Here is a 14,999-nt window from a genome sequence, read left to right on the forward strand (position 1 = left end):
CAAAAAAAAGTTTGATTCAGAGGGAGAAGAAGCGGCAGAAATTAGAACAGAAATATCATTTGATTCGTCAATCTTTAAAAAAAAAGATAAGAAGCAAAGTTTCTCCCTTGAGTTTGAGTGAAAAAACGAAAATGCGAGAAAAATTGCAATCCCTACCGCGTAATAGTGCACCTACACGCCTTCATCGACGTTGTTTTTTGACCGGAAGACCTAGAGCTAACTATCGACATTTTGGGCTATCCGGACACGTACTTCGAGAAATGGTTTATGAATGTTTGTTACCGGGTGCAACAAGATCCAGTTGGTAAGGATAAAATACCCTTTCGTATTTGTATGGATTTCTGGAATTGATAATCATAGAGGAGCCCTCTTTACCATTCTGTATAAATGGACTATTCTATTTGTATAGATATTGGTAGAGGGGCGTATCCAACCCTCTTTTATCCACTAGTTACCCCTCTTTAGTTTAAGAGTATAGAGCAGTTTGGTAGCTCATAAGGCTCATAACCTTGGGGTTGCGGGTTCGATTCCCACTACCGCCTCCATACTCCTTCTTTATGATATATGCATGATATAATATATACATCATGCATTTGTATCTGGATTTTTTGATTTCCTAAAAGAGTTTTGGTCTAACAGTTTTTTCTCGGAAGAAGCAAAAAAATAAAAGAAAGAATAAAATATGAAAGAAAAGCGTCCATTGTCTAATGGATAGGACAGAGGTCTTCTAAACCTTTGGTATAGGTTCAAATCCTATTGGACGCAATCTTATTTCTATCTATTCTTTAAATAACTATACTAAACTAAAAACAAAGAAAACTTTTTTGCATGATTCAAATGAAAAAGCTTTCTCAACGATTCCTATTCTACTAACAAGAGTAGACATGCAAAATTTATTTGTTACTGAAGAGAAAACCGTTCCAGCTGTTCCTGAATAGCTTCCTTCAAAAGGATTTCCGCTTGCTCGGTGAATGTCTTGCTAGAAGATATAATTTCTTGGAATTGAGGTTTAGTATCTTTTAGATGTTTACGTAACTCATCCAGAAATTTATTTACCTGTTCAATTTCTAACGAATCAAGATATCCTCTTGTTCCGGTATAAATAGTAGCTATCTGCTCTTCCACTGGGAGAGGATTTGCCTGGGATTGTTTAAGCAATTCCCTTAATCGTCGACCCCTTGCCAATTGATTCTGACTTGTTTTATCGAGAGCAGAGGCGAATTGTGCAAAGGCTTGTAACTCTGCGAATTGCGCTAGTTCCAATTTTGATTTGCCAGCTACTTGTTTCATGGCTTTAATTTGAGCCGCGGATCCTACTCTGGAAACAGAAATACCCACATTAATAGCGGGTCGAATTCCGGCATTGAATAGATCCGCAGATAAGAATATTTGTCCATCTGTAATGGAGATTACATTAGTAGGAATATAGGCGGAAACGTCTCCAGATTGAGTCTCAACTATTGGTAAAGCGGTCATACTTCCTTCGCCTAAAAGAGAATTTAATTTAGCGGCTCTTTCTAAAAGGCGTGAATGCAAATAAAAAACATCCCCTGGATAAGCCTCACGTCCGGGAGGTCTTCTTAATAGAAGGGACATTTGGCGATAAGCTTGTGCCTGTTTGGAGAGATCATCATAAATTATTAAAGTATGCCGTTCGCGGTACATAAAATACTCAGCCAGGGCTGCTCCCGTATAAGGAGCGAGGTATTGTAATGTAGCAGGTGAATCCGCCATTTCAGCTACTACAATAGTGTATTCCATGGCCCCCTCCTCATGGAAAGTAGTTACTACTTGAGCTACGGAGGATGCTCTTTGACCGATAGCTACATAAACACATATTACACCTTGCCCTTTTTGATTGAGAATTGTATCTGTGGCTACTGCTGTTTTGCCAGTCTGTCTGTCCCCAATAATTAACTCTCGCTGACCGCGCCCTATAGGGATCATCGAATCGATAGCAATAAGCCCTGTTTGAAGAGGTTCGTATACGGAACGCCTGGAAATTATACTTGGAGCAGGAGATTCAATTAAGCGAGATTCGGAAGCTATAATTTCGCCTTTCCCATCAATAGGTTTAGCCAGAGCATTTACAACACGACCCAAGTAAGCCTCACTCACGGGTATCTGAGCAATTCTTCCTGTTGCTTTTACAAAACTTCCCTCTTGTATCATCAACCCATCGCCCATTAATACAATCCCAACATTTTTGGATTCCAAATTCAGAGCAATACCCCTAGTACCTTCTGCAAATTCGACTAATTCACCTGACATTATTTCACCAAGACCTATAATACGAGCAATCCCATCCCCCACTTGAACTACGCGACCTATATTCTCAATCCCTACTTTCCTATTATATTGTTCAATACGTTCGCGGAGAATTTTATGAATTTCGTCGACTCGAAGGGTTGCCATTAGTGTTTCTTGACTCTTTTTTCGGAAGCAAGGGGAAAAATAATGCCTAAATTCTAAACGAAAGTAGAAGTTCAAGGCCTAATTAATTTAATTATTTCTTCCATTCCAGGGACCCGAGAATGCCAATATTAGCACGAATCGTACGGAAATGTAACTCGGTATTCAAACAACTATTCAGAGTTCCTAGAGCTCCTTGTACGGCCTGTTGGAAAACCCGCTGTCGGACCTGATTCATTGCCCTTTGTTTTTCAAAATAAAGGGTTTCGTTTTTAGACTTTTCCAATTGTTCCAAACTAATAGAAGTAGCATTAATCAAATTTGCTTTTTCTCGTTCTATCTCAGAGTATCCATTCATTCGATACTCATCCGCTTCTAGTTCGACTTTCTGTAATCGAATCCGAGCTTTTTCGAGTTGCTCAATGGTCCCTCTACGCAATTCTTCTGAATTTCGAATAGTACTCAAGATCCTCTGTTTTCGATTATCTAATAAATCTTTTAATGAAAGTAGATTATTTTGTAAGTTTACAACTTTTATGATCTCTTCCCGAACCAAACATGAATCTTTCGATTCATTTGGCTCTCACGCTCCTTTTTTTTTTTCTATAGCTATTTCCATATCTTTTTTTTAAGTAATGAGCCTATCCTCTATCTTCTTTTTTATGTTTATATTTCAATATACCGAAACCTATATAAGACTAGATAAATATTAAGAGGACTCTTCCGCCTAGATAAAAATATATCATGGTCAGCAAAGTTGTTTCTTTATTTTTATTTGCCCTCTAGTTAATAATTTCAATTTCATTAAGAAAAACTAACTAAATAAATGGAAAATGAAAATTAATAGAATTCTTTTTTATTTTTTTTTTCTTCAAATCCAAAAAATTTCTCTTTTTTATACATAGGTCGTCGATTCGGCATTGGTTAAAAAAGGGCAGGGTGCCCCCTTTTTTTTCTAGTAAATAGTTCAAACCATTTTATCGATATGAGTGTTCTATATCAGATAAATTTTACATTAGCTATTTCCCGTTTAAATTGGTACTAATACTAATATAGTTGTAGAAAGAGTACCTCTTTTTGCCTGGACTTCAAGCAGTTTAGCTTTAACCGTGTTAATGGTCTCACATTCTTGGTTTATAGAGAATCAAAGTTGATTTACCAATGAGTCGCGAAATGCTATGGTTCTTCCATATGATTTCTGAATTTATTCAGAAGTAATTCGTCGAGATCGTGCACCCTTTTCTTATTTATCCGAAAAATACTAAAAAATATTATAAAGTGCAGCCGGATAGATCCAATCTATTCTTGAAATAGACAACTCGCACACACTCCCTTTCCAAAAAAAATCAAAACACCAACCACTACAGTTAGATTTATTAGATTTGTTGCTAAAATATCGGTATTAAGCCCGAAACTGCCAGCGGATGGCCAGTGAGCTAAAAAAACGAAAGAATGGGTTACATTTTTCATATGCTCTCCTCTTATAGATAGGACGAACAAAGAACAAAGTTTTTCGATCACTTACTTCGCTCGCCCTTTTTTGATCGGTTTTTTTAATGCAAATAGATTCAATCTAGTAATTTCTTTTAGATTAAGTCTTACGTCTTGTTTGACCGGTGAAAGACTTCCTTTGTTGAAATGTTCTGTTCCCAAAATTCCTAAAATAAAAGGAAAAAACTTTCCACTTTCCTAAACTAAGGACGGGAAATAAGAAGGTGAGCATATCTTCTAAATTAATAATACTCAACTCAGCCCTTCCTAGAATGGGGTATTATCTGTCCCGATAAATAGATAATTCCAGGAGTAATAAATAGGAGTAAATTAAATAAAGTATTGATATAATTGGAATTGTGGAAGCAAATACCAATTTACTAAAAAAAGAAAAAAGTATCTAATCGAAATCGAAAGAATTTTTTTTTTAAGATTAAACAAAAGGGTTCGCAAATAAAAGCGCTAGTGCCACAACTAGTCCATAAATTGTTAAAGCTTCCATAAAAGCTAGACTAAGCAATAAAGTACCTCGTATTTTACCTTCTGCTTCTGGCTGTCTCGCAATACCTTCTACAGCTTGTCCTGCAGCAGTACCTTGACCAACTCCAGGTCCAATAGAAGCAAGCCCTACGGCCAATCCAGCAGCAATAACAGAAGCAGCAGCAATTAGTGGATTCATGGTGAGTAGTTCCTCGTGTCAAAAAAAAGAAATGGTTAAGGATACAATCAACCAATAAATTCTTACTTCTAAGCTCTATTGGGGAGAAGTAAAGTAACTAAAAAGTACAAATTGAAATCAAATTGAAATGATAATGTGAATTGTCCGAACTACATAGAAGGGAATTCCATATCCATATATCGGATTAGATAATGAATCTAACCTAGGAATATATAATATAATATCCTATATATATACATTTGTTTCTTCTATTTTGTTTGCATATTTTCTCATTTTCTATTGAATCGGATTCTAAAATCATTGCTTAAAGTGGAAACCTGCATAAAAGAGGACTCCACTTATAGACATTAAGGATATTATAGTATAGATCTAGCCTGACTCCACCCTCCTTAATGCATATATACTTTGAAAATTCCATAATATAGTCTATTCTATTCTCTCTCCTACAACTCTAGGCTATATATTCATACGCATTTCTAACTATTTTTTTGCAACCAAGCAGATTATCTGGAACCATGCATGAATTGAGCTAAGCTGCAAAAAAAAAAAATACTATTTCCAAAAAGAGTCAATTCAATGATGACCCTCCATGGATTCACCTATATAGGCTGCGGCTAATGTTGCAAAAATAAGAGCTTGAATACCGCTTGTAAATAATCCAAGAAACATGACCGGTATAGGGATTACTAAGGGGACTAAAGAAACAAGAACAACAACGACTAATTCATCCGCCAATATATTCCCGAAAAGTCGAAAGCTAAGCGATAATGGTTTTGTGAAATCTTCTAGGATGTTAATTGGTAAAAGGATTGGAGTTGGTTTAATATATTTCTCGAAATAGCTCAATCCTTTTTTGCTAAGACCAGCATAAAAATATGCCGCTGACGTGAGTAAAGCTAAAGCAACAGTAGTATTTATATCATTCGTGGGCGCTGCTAATTCCCCATGGGGTAACTCTATAATTTTCCAAGGTAAAAGAGCACCCGACCAATTCGAAACAAAAATAAAAAGGAACATAGTTCCAATAAAGGGAACCCAGGGACCATATTCTTCTCCAATCTGAGTTTTGCTCAAGTCTCGAATAAACTCAAGGACATATTCAAAAAAATTCTGACCGTCGGTCGGGATGGTTTGTGGATTCCGAACAGCTATGACAACTGAACCTAGCAAGATAGTAATTACGACCCAAGAAGTGATGAGTACTTGGGCATGAATTTGGAAACCTCCTATTTGCCAATAGAAGTGTTGGCCTACTTCTACACCCGATATATCGTATAACCCCTTGAGTGTTTTAATGGAACAAGGTATAATATTCATATTGTCCTCTGATAAAAATTGAACTTCAAAAAAGGAATTCTTTTGATTCAACCATCTCTTTCTCAACTCAGCAACTTGAAGTATTAATCTTATATTTAGGATACCAAGAAAGCACATCAGATCATAATATATATCAATACCCTCTAATATATATCAATATTCCCCTTCTTTTTTCTATGCAAAAAAAATTCTATGCAAAAAAAAAGATATAGTAAAGTAAGTGATTCCATAAATTTACGCAGTTGCCCAAGAATTCACTATATATTCTTAATCAACGATTTCTTATATAGAGAGAACGGCCCTCACAAATTGAAAATACTAATTTGTTAAGAATCAATCGAATTGAAGTCATAGTGTCATCGTTGGCTGGAATCGATATATTCGCGAGATCCGGGTCACAATTTGTATCGACTAAAGAAATAGTAGGAATCCCCAAAATGGCACATTCCCGAAGAGCTATATACTCTTTTTGCTGATCAAGGACGATCACAATGTCTGGCAATCTCGTCATATATTTGATCCCGCCGAGATACCTTTGCAAAGTAGATAATTTTCTCTTCAAGATTGCCACATCTCTTTTTGGGAGATGGTGGAATTTTCCCATTTTTTCTTCTGCTCTTAAGTCTCTAAATTGAGAAAGTCTAGTTTTCGTAATCGACCAATTCGTTAACATACCACTGAACCACTTTTTATTAACATAATGACAACGAGCCCTTATTGCAGCTGATGCTACTAAATCTGTTGCTCTTTTTTTGGTACCAACAATTAAGAAACTTTTTCCCTGACTTGCTGCATCAAAAACTAAATCACAAGCTTCTGATAAAAAACGAGCCGTTCTAGCGAGATTTATAATATGAGTACCTTTACGCTTTGCCGAAATGTAAGGGGCCATTTTAGGATTCCATTTCTTAATACCATGACCAAAATGAACTCCTGCTTCTATCATCTCTTTCAAATTAATGTTCCAATATCTTCTTGTCATTTTTTCCACACTTCCTTTTTTTTAATCCTACCATTCCATTACGGAATTTAGTTCTTTTTGAAGATTAAGAAAGATCCGAAATAGCTTGAAATAAATAATAATTGTTCCGAGAGAACCTTGTACTAAGATAAGAGTTGGCCATTGATACATGGTATAAACATAACCACCTTAATGAATTAACTGACTTGTTTTACTTATTAAAATAAAAATCTTAAAAATCTAAAATTTGACCTGTTAGTGTTCTAAGTTCAAAAGTCTAGTAAAGTAAAAAATATTTTTATGGGGGTTCTTATGTCTCATAAAAATTGTTTGTTACGTCAGAATCTGAAGAAACTAATTCTGTATGGAGAAACAAAAAATCTCTCATTTCCGACGCGAATAGATTTTTTTTTTTTATTTCGAAATAAAGGTTCTTGTCTTGTGGGGAACGATGCACAAATTTTTGGAATCCGGTACCAACAGGTATAATCCCCCCCAGAACTACGTTTTCTTTCAAGCCTTTCAACCAATCAATGCGACCTCGTAGGGCAGCTTTTGCTAAAACTCGAGCAGTTTCTTGAAAACTTGCTTCAGATATGAAACTTTGGGTATTCAGGGAAGCCCTTGTTATTCCCAATAAGATTGCCCGATAATAGATCGATTCATCCAAAGCTCGTCCTGCTCGTTCCGCTCGCAATAGTCCGATTAATTCCCCAGGCGAAAAAACATTAGACATTCCATCTTCGGAAACCCGCACTTTTGATGTTACTTGGCGTATAATAATCTCTATATGTCTATTATGGATCTGTACCCCTTGGGATCGATAAACCTTTTGGATTTTATTAACCAAAGAGATACGACTTTGGGCTATGGTTAGCTCAGCTCCAATCAAGAATCCCCAAGGGACCCCAAGAATTCTTGGTATACGCTCATTCCAATCCTCAATTCTCCTTTCGAGATTCGGGGATAATGAATCAATTGAACGCGCTTCAAAGATTTGTTCCACTTTTGGAAGACCTTGCGTTATGTCACTAGATCTCGATTTTTCATATATAAACGTAACTAACCTATCTCCCTTGTAAAGGATTTCTCCATAATGACCATTAACAGTTGCTCCTGTAGTGGCCAAATAAGGTTTAGCTGCTCTTATAACAAAGGAATTCATATTTACAATGAAAATTTGACCGGATTTTTTTATGTGCGATTTAAATAGACATACATTTTCACAAATAAATTGTCCAAGGTGAATTATTGCCAATGTCTCTTCCCAAGAATCATGATGGACAAAGTGACAATTCAAAAGGAATGGATCCAACATTATGTTACTATCGAAATTAGAAATCCTTTTATTTTCATCTATTAAAGAGTATTTAAGTTCTTGAAGTACTTGGAAGGTTTGTTTTAAATTGTCAACGAACAAATATTTTTTTAACAGGATTTTATTATGCGTTAGTAAATAGTAAGATGAAGAAAAATGCGATATACTAGCTACAATAGCGCCTAAGGGCCCAAAAATTTCTCGAATAGGAATTCTAGGATTCCATTCTTTTATCGCATTGGGATGTTTTGAATTCTTGAATAAACCAATTCGAGAACAGTTGGATGCCGACAAAATCATCAAAGAGTGGTATTCTTTATTTCGATTCAACAAAGTGCCAATAGCTTCTGGATGTTGGCTAAGTGATTCAATCTTCGCCTTGGAATAAAAAGAATTGATATTGGCGCGATCTAACCTATTATGGGGAATCGGTCCTGCACTTGTCCTACCATACCTTTTTCGTGTATACGAAATAGTGGACTTGACTAACTCAATTCTTAGGAAATCGCGAATAAGATCATTTGCTCTTACCTCAACAAGGGAAGCACCAGCCTTTTCTTTTTCTTCTTGTTCCCAATTCACTACTAAGCAAGTTCTAACAAATTGACTATTTGTGTGATAAATTCTTTGAGTTAACTTGCTATTTTCATGAGAAATAAAATTGACAAGTCGAATTTGGAGATTATTTTCTTCTTGCAAGAGATCCTGCGGGAAAAGTGTTGCTAAATTTCTTCCTTCGTCCATTTCATATGCCACTGTAGGGCGAACGGAAACAAAATACTTTTCCTTGCTCTTGAGAATTTTTTTCCGTTGAACATAGACCCAATTTTTCCTTTTTTTTGATTCCTTAGAATCTTTTTTTTGTCTTTCTGGCGGTATCAAACAGCCACCTAATATCTTATCCGCCTCTTCAGGAAAATGAATATCTCCGGAAAATATTTTGAGTTCCGTATGGCTTTTTTTTCTCTTCACTCGGACCAGTCCGCCTAGTCGACTTCTTGTATTTTTTGTGAGTTGTGTATTCACTCCAATAATACTATTGTCAAGTATCTTTAGGGATGAAGATCTCGGCAAGATATGAAGTTCTTGAAGAATGAAAAAAAAACCGATCTACTTCTTTTTGGTATTTTAGACTAAATTCTTTTGTTCCTCGATGCTCAATCAAACCCTCTTTTTTTAAGATGGAATCTTCCTCTGGGCTCTCGTATTCGTCCTCTGAATCTTCTTCTGAGTCTTCCTCTAAAGTACCATATTTTTCCTCTGCGCTTTCCCCGGGGCTGCCATATTCGTCTTCTGAGTCTTCCTCTAGAGTTCCATATTCGTCCTCTTGGGTCCTATATTTGCTCTCTGGGCTCCCATATTCCTCTTCTGAGTCTTTCTCTAAAGTCCTATATTCGTTCTCTGGGTTCCCATATTCGTTTTCTGGGCTCCCATATTCGTCTTCTAGGGTTTCATATTCGTATTCGTCTTCTAGGATTCCATATTTAGATTCTTCTAGGGTTTCATATTCATATTCGTCCTCTCGGGTCCTGTATTCGTCTTCTAGGGTCTCATATTCCTCTTCTGAGTCTTCCGCTCGAGTCCTATATTCTTCTTCTAGGGTCCTATATCTAAATTTAACAATTCCTGAACCCTTTTTATCTTTTCTGTATCGGGGATCGTCAAAATAAGCAAAAATAGTATTTCTACGTAAAACACCCATAAGGGGGATTTCAATCGAAATCCCAAAACAGGATATTAGTTCTTTCTCTTGTTCTTGATGATATTGTAATGGAATGACGAACCTATTTCTTCGCTTTTTCGCCAACAAATCTGAATTATCTTGAAAAATAGAAGGATAGATAAAATTCCAATGGCCATTGGACATGATTCGATCCGACGTTGAATAATCAAGAATTTCCCTATCTTTTTTACCATAAGTATTCATTTGATCTTGATCCTTGTGGAGTGAAAAAGACGCTATACTGGATCTGCACATACTTACTGACAATATCCATAAATGGCTTGTTTTTGGTAATCGGCGAAGATTACCATATTGATATTCGGGCGCATGGTAAACATCAGTACTCCAGTGCATTTCGCCGTCTGATTCAGAATAAATATGCTTTTGTACCCTTTCTTTAAAATGTAAAGTGGACGTTCCGGCACGAATCTCCGCAATTACTTGTTCGGATTTTACATATTGATCATTTTGCACTAGAATCAAGCTTTTTGAGGGAATATTCACACTATATAGAATATCTTGACTCTGAATAGTTACATGCAAGTCTATATAACATAGAAAAGCAGGCTGCCCATGACGGGTACGTGTGGGGTGAACCAAATTCTCATTGAATTTTATTTTTCCATTCGAAGGGGATCGTACAAGGTCGGCAGTACCCCCTGTGAATACTCCGCCAGTATGAAAAGTTCTTAATGTTAGTTGAGTCCCTGGCTCCCCAATTGATTGACCTGCAATAATACCTACGGCTTCTCCCAATTCGACCAGATCACTATGAGTAGGACTCCGGCCATAGCATAATTGACAGATCCAAGAAGTGCTTCGGCAAGTAAAGGGGGTTCTAATATATATTGGTTGTGCTCGAAATGGTTGTGCTCGAAAGGCAGTTATGAATCGATTGACTAATCCAATTCCAATATCTTGATTTCGCGCGGCAATGCATCGTGAACCGATATATATATCGTCTGCTAATACACGACCAATTAGTGTTTGGACAAAAAGTTTTTCCGTCATCCCATTTTGAGGACTTACAGAAATACCTCGGATAGTACCACAATCTCTTCTACGCACAATAATATGTTGAACTACTTCAACAAGTCTACGTGTAAGATATCCAGCATCTGCTGTTCGCACAGCAGTATCTACAACCCCTTTGCGGGCTCCATAGCAGGAAATTATATATTCTGTCAAAGAAAGTCCCTCGCGTAAATTGCTTTGAATAGGTAAATCAATCATTTGTCCTTGAGGGTCCGACATTAATCCTCTCATACCTACTAATTGGTGTACTTGAGATGCATTTCCTCTGGCTCCTGAAAAAGACATTAGATAGACTGGATTAGAAGGATCCGTTATCCGAAAATTTGAATTCATTTCTTGTTTCAAATATTCACTTGTCGCATACCATATCTCAACAGATTGGCGTAATTTTTCTACCGCGTGTACAGCCCCATAATAATAGTGTTTCTCCAAAAGAAAACTCTGTTGTTCCGCGTCTTGGACTAACCATCCCTTAGAGGGTATTGTTAAAAGATCCTCGATTCCTAACGAAATCGATGTAGTAGTGGCTTGATGGAAGCCCAGAGTCTTTAGTTGATCCAGTATATGGGATGTATATCCCATTCCAAAATGATCTATTAATCTGCTAATAAGTCGTTTCATACCAGTTCCGTCTATCTCTTTATTATGAAAGACCAGATTGGCCCGTTCCGCCATACATAAGTACCCACCCTTTTCGGCTGAGTAGGATTCGACAATTGCTGAGTAGGATTCGACAATGGGCCTGAGTCAGTGATTCGAAAATTTAATTAACTTAATTGCCTCAATCTCAATCTGGATTCGCGTGGCAAATAATGATGATACTAGGGAAATCGGAATGCCCCCCGAAAGGGGAGGGGCATCGCCGAATCTAACTTTCTTGTTTAGGTAGTTGTATGAATAGGCCTGACTAAATCCTTGTATGGCTTCCTCTATTTCTCTATAAAAAGAATATGACCAAGAGTGGTTCGAATGTATATCGAACGAATTTCTTTTTTTCTATTTCCCATTATTAGATAGTGGGCATAAATCTCATGATAAGTCCCCCAAAGATTCATATTGAACTTCAATCGGAACTTCTCTTGACCCAATGACGCGTTGATCCAGGTTCCATCGTAGCCACAAGGGACTATCTAAACTGATTAGTTTTTGTCTATAAGCTCCCAGTGCATCATAAGAACTAGAAAAATGGGGTTCTTTATCTTTCCTATATTTAAAATTATTATTATTATTGTAATTTACTTTTAGATTTGGGTAGTTTCTGCAACTATTATATCTATTTGCACAAATACCTCGACGCTTTCCAATCGTTAATACATAAAGCCCGATAAGCATGTCTTGGGTTGGTACGCAAATAGGATCCCCAATAGCGGGAGATAAGAGATTCATATGAGAAAACATAAGTAAAACGGGCTTCTGCCTGAGCTTCCAAGGATAAAGGTAGATGAACAGCCATTTGATCTCCATCAAAGTCCGCATTGAAACCCTTACACACTAATGGGTGTAAAGAAATAGTACGCCCCTCTACTAAAGTGGGTTGAAAGGCCTGTATGCCTAATCTATGCAGGGTAGGTGCTCTATTTAACAGTACAGGATGTCCCCGCATAACTTCTTGAAGTATTTCCCATACAATGGGTTCTTTTTCCCAAATTTTCCTTTTAGCAATCCTTACATTAGAAGTGGCGCGTTTCGTGATTAAATCGCGAATTACAAATAGCTGAAAAAGCTTTATTGCTATCTCTAGAGGTAATCCACATTGATGTAATGAAAGCGAAGGACCCACAACAATGACAGAACGCCCCGAGTAATCGACCCGTTTCCCAAGCAGAGTCTCGCGAAACCTTCCCTCTTTACCTTCAATTACATCTGAAAGTGATTTGTATACTTTATTGTGACCATCCCTCGTCGGTTGCCCGCGGGACCCACTATCAAGAAGTGTATCCACGGCTTCTTGTACCAATTTTTCCTGGCACATTACTAAATCTGCTGGCGCTAATTCACTTCTTTTTAATAGATAGGCAAGATTGTTGTTCCGACGGATAACTCTCTTATAAAGTTCATTAATGTCTGAAGTCACTACTTTATCTCCAGACCTATAAACAATAGGTCTCAATTCGGGAGGAAGAACCGGTAATAAGCACAAAACCATCCATTCTGGTTCTACATTTGTTTGAATAAAATGTTTCGCCAATTGCATGCGTCTAATCAAAAAAACTTTTCTTATTCGTCTTTTTCTATCTTCCCACTCATCTCCACTATACCCCTCGTCTTCTAATTCCTTCCATTCGACCAAAGAATTCTCTATAATAATTCGCAAATCCAAATCTGCTAATTGTTCTCTAATAGCACCTGCTCCTGTCGCAATTTCCCGATTTCGAAATGTTGCAAAGCCTGGGGTAGAAAAAAAAGGGAGAAATGCTGTGGTTACAGGATGCAATTTCCTCTTCGAATAAACCTCGTAATCGTAAAAAAGTGGGTTTTTTAGTGCTGGGCCTAGCAAAAGAGAAATCGCCGTATACTAGGCCCTCCAACTTCTTAAGAGGTTTATCTAAAAGATTCGCGATATAACTAGGAAGACCTTTCAAATACCACACATGAGTCACGGGGACATGCGAGTTTGATGTATCCCATTTGATATCTTCGTATCCGAGAATCCACAAATTCGACCCCGCATTTTTGGCAAAATCTTTCGTCTTCGTTTTCAGCTCCGCTCGCTCGAGAATTGCCACAAGCGCAAATCCCGCTTTTTATGGGTCCAAAGATTCTTTCGCAAAACAATCCATCTTTTTTCTGGTTTATCGGTTTTATAATGAAAAGTAGAGGGCCTTGTGACTTCGCCAACGACTTCTCCATTAGGTAGGTTTTTGTTAGCCCAAGCCTTTATTTGTTGAGGGGAAACGAGTCCAATTTGAAGTTGTTGATGTTTATATTGGTCAATCATAAAATAGAAATAAGAAAAGAATTTATATTTATTCCGATCAAACTTCCTCCCTATTAACCTGGAAGTTCTTTTCAGATACAAGGAAATGATTCAGTTCTAGAGCCAAAGATCGTAGTTCTCGAACGAGCACTCGAAAAGATTCTGGAGGATCCTCATGATTAGGTATTCTTTTTCCCCAGATCGTAGCATTAAGTATTTCTTGGCGAGCTATAAGATGGTCAGATTTATAAGTAAGTATCTCTTGTAAAATATGAGCAACACCAAATCCTTCTAAAGCCCAAACTTCCATTTCTCCTACTCGTTGTCCCCCTTGCTTGGCTCTTCCTCTAACCGGTTGTTGTGTAACAAGTGAGTAGGGCCCAGTAGAACGCCCATGAATTTTCTCATCAACTTGATGAATTAATTTTAAGATATAGGACTTCCCTATTAGAACAGGTTGCTCAAAGGGGTCGCCTGTTCTTCCATCAAATATTCTGCTTTTTCCCGGGTACTCGGGTTCAAATACCCATGGATTTTTTGTTTCTTTACTGGCTTCATATAATTCTGAAAACACAAGTTTTCTTGAAGCCTCTTGCTCATATCTCTCATCAAAGGGTGCTATTCTATAATGTTTCTTTAGCAGATCCCCCCGCTAATCCGAGCGAGCTTTCAAATATTTGTCCCACATTCATTCGGAGGGTACTCCTAAGGGATTGAAGACCATATCAACGGGTGTTCCATCTTGCAAATAGGGCATATCTTGCCTAGGCAAAATTTTGGAAATGATCCCTTTATTCCCATGTCTTCCGGCTACTTTATCCCCAACTTTGATTTCACGTTTCTGTAAAATATATACACGAACCATTATGTCGAGCGGGTCCCTTTGGATCCATTTCACATCGATAACGCGCCCTCTTCCACCTATAGGTAATTTCAGAGAAGTTTCTTTTGAAGTGGAAACCTCAAGGCCAAATATGGCCCGTAATAATCCAGCTTCCGCGATATAAGATGATTCGCTCGCTATCTGAGGCGTTAATTTACCTACTAAAATATCACCAGTTTCTACCCAGGATCCCAACCTAACAACTCCATTTCTGTCCAAATTGCGGAGTAAATGTTCTTCTAGATGTGGTATTTCTTTAGTGA

Source organism: Triticum urartu, unplaced genomic scaffold (genome assembly GCF_056163025.1).
Source record: "Triticum urartu cultivar PI428250 unplaced genomic scaffold, HENAU_Tu73 scaffold1, whole genome shotgun sequence".
Lineage (NCBI taxonomy): Eukaryota > Viridiplantae > Streptophyta > Magnoliopsida > Poales > Poaceae > Triticum > Triticum urartu.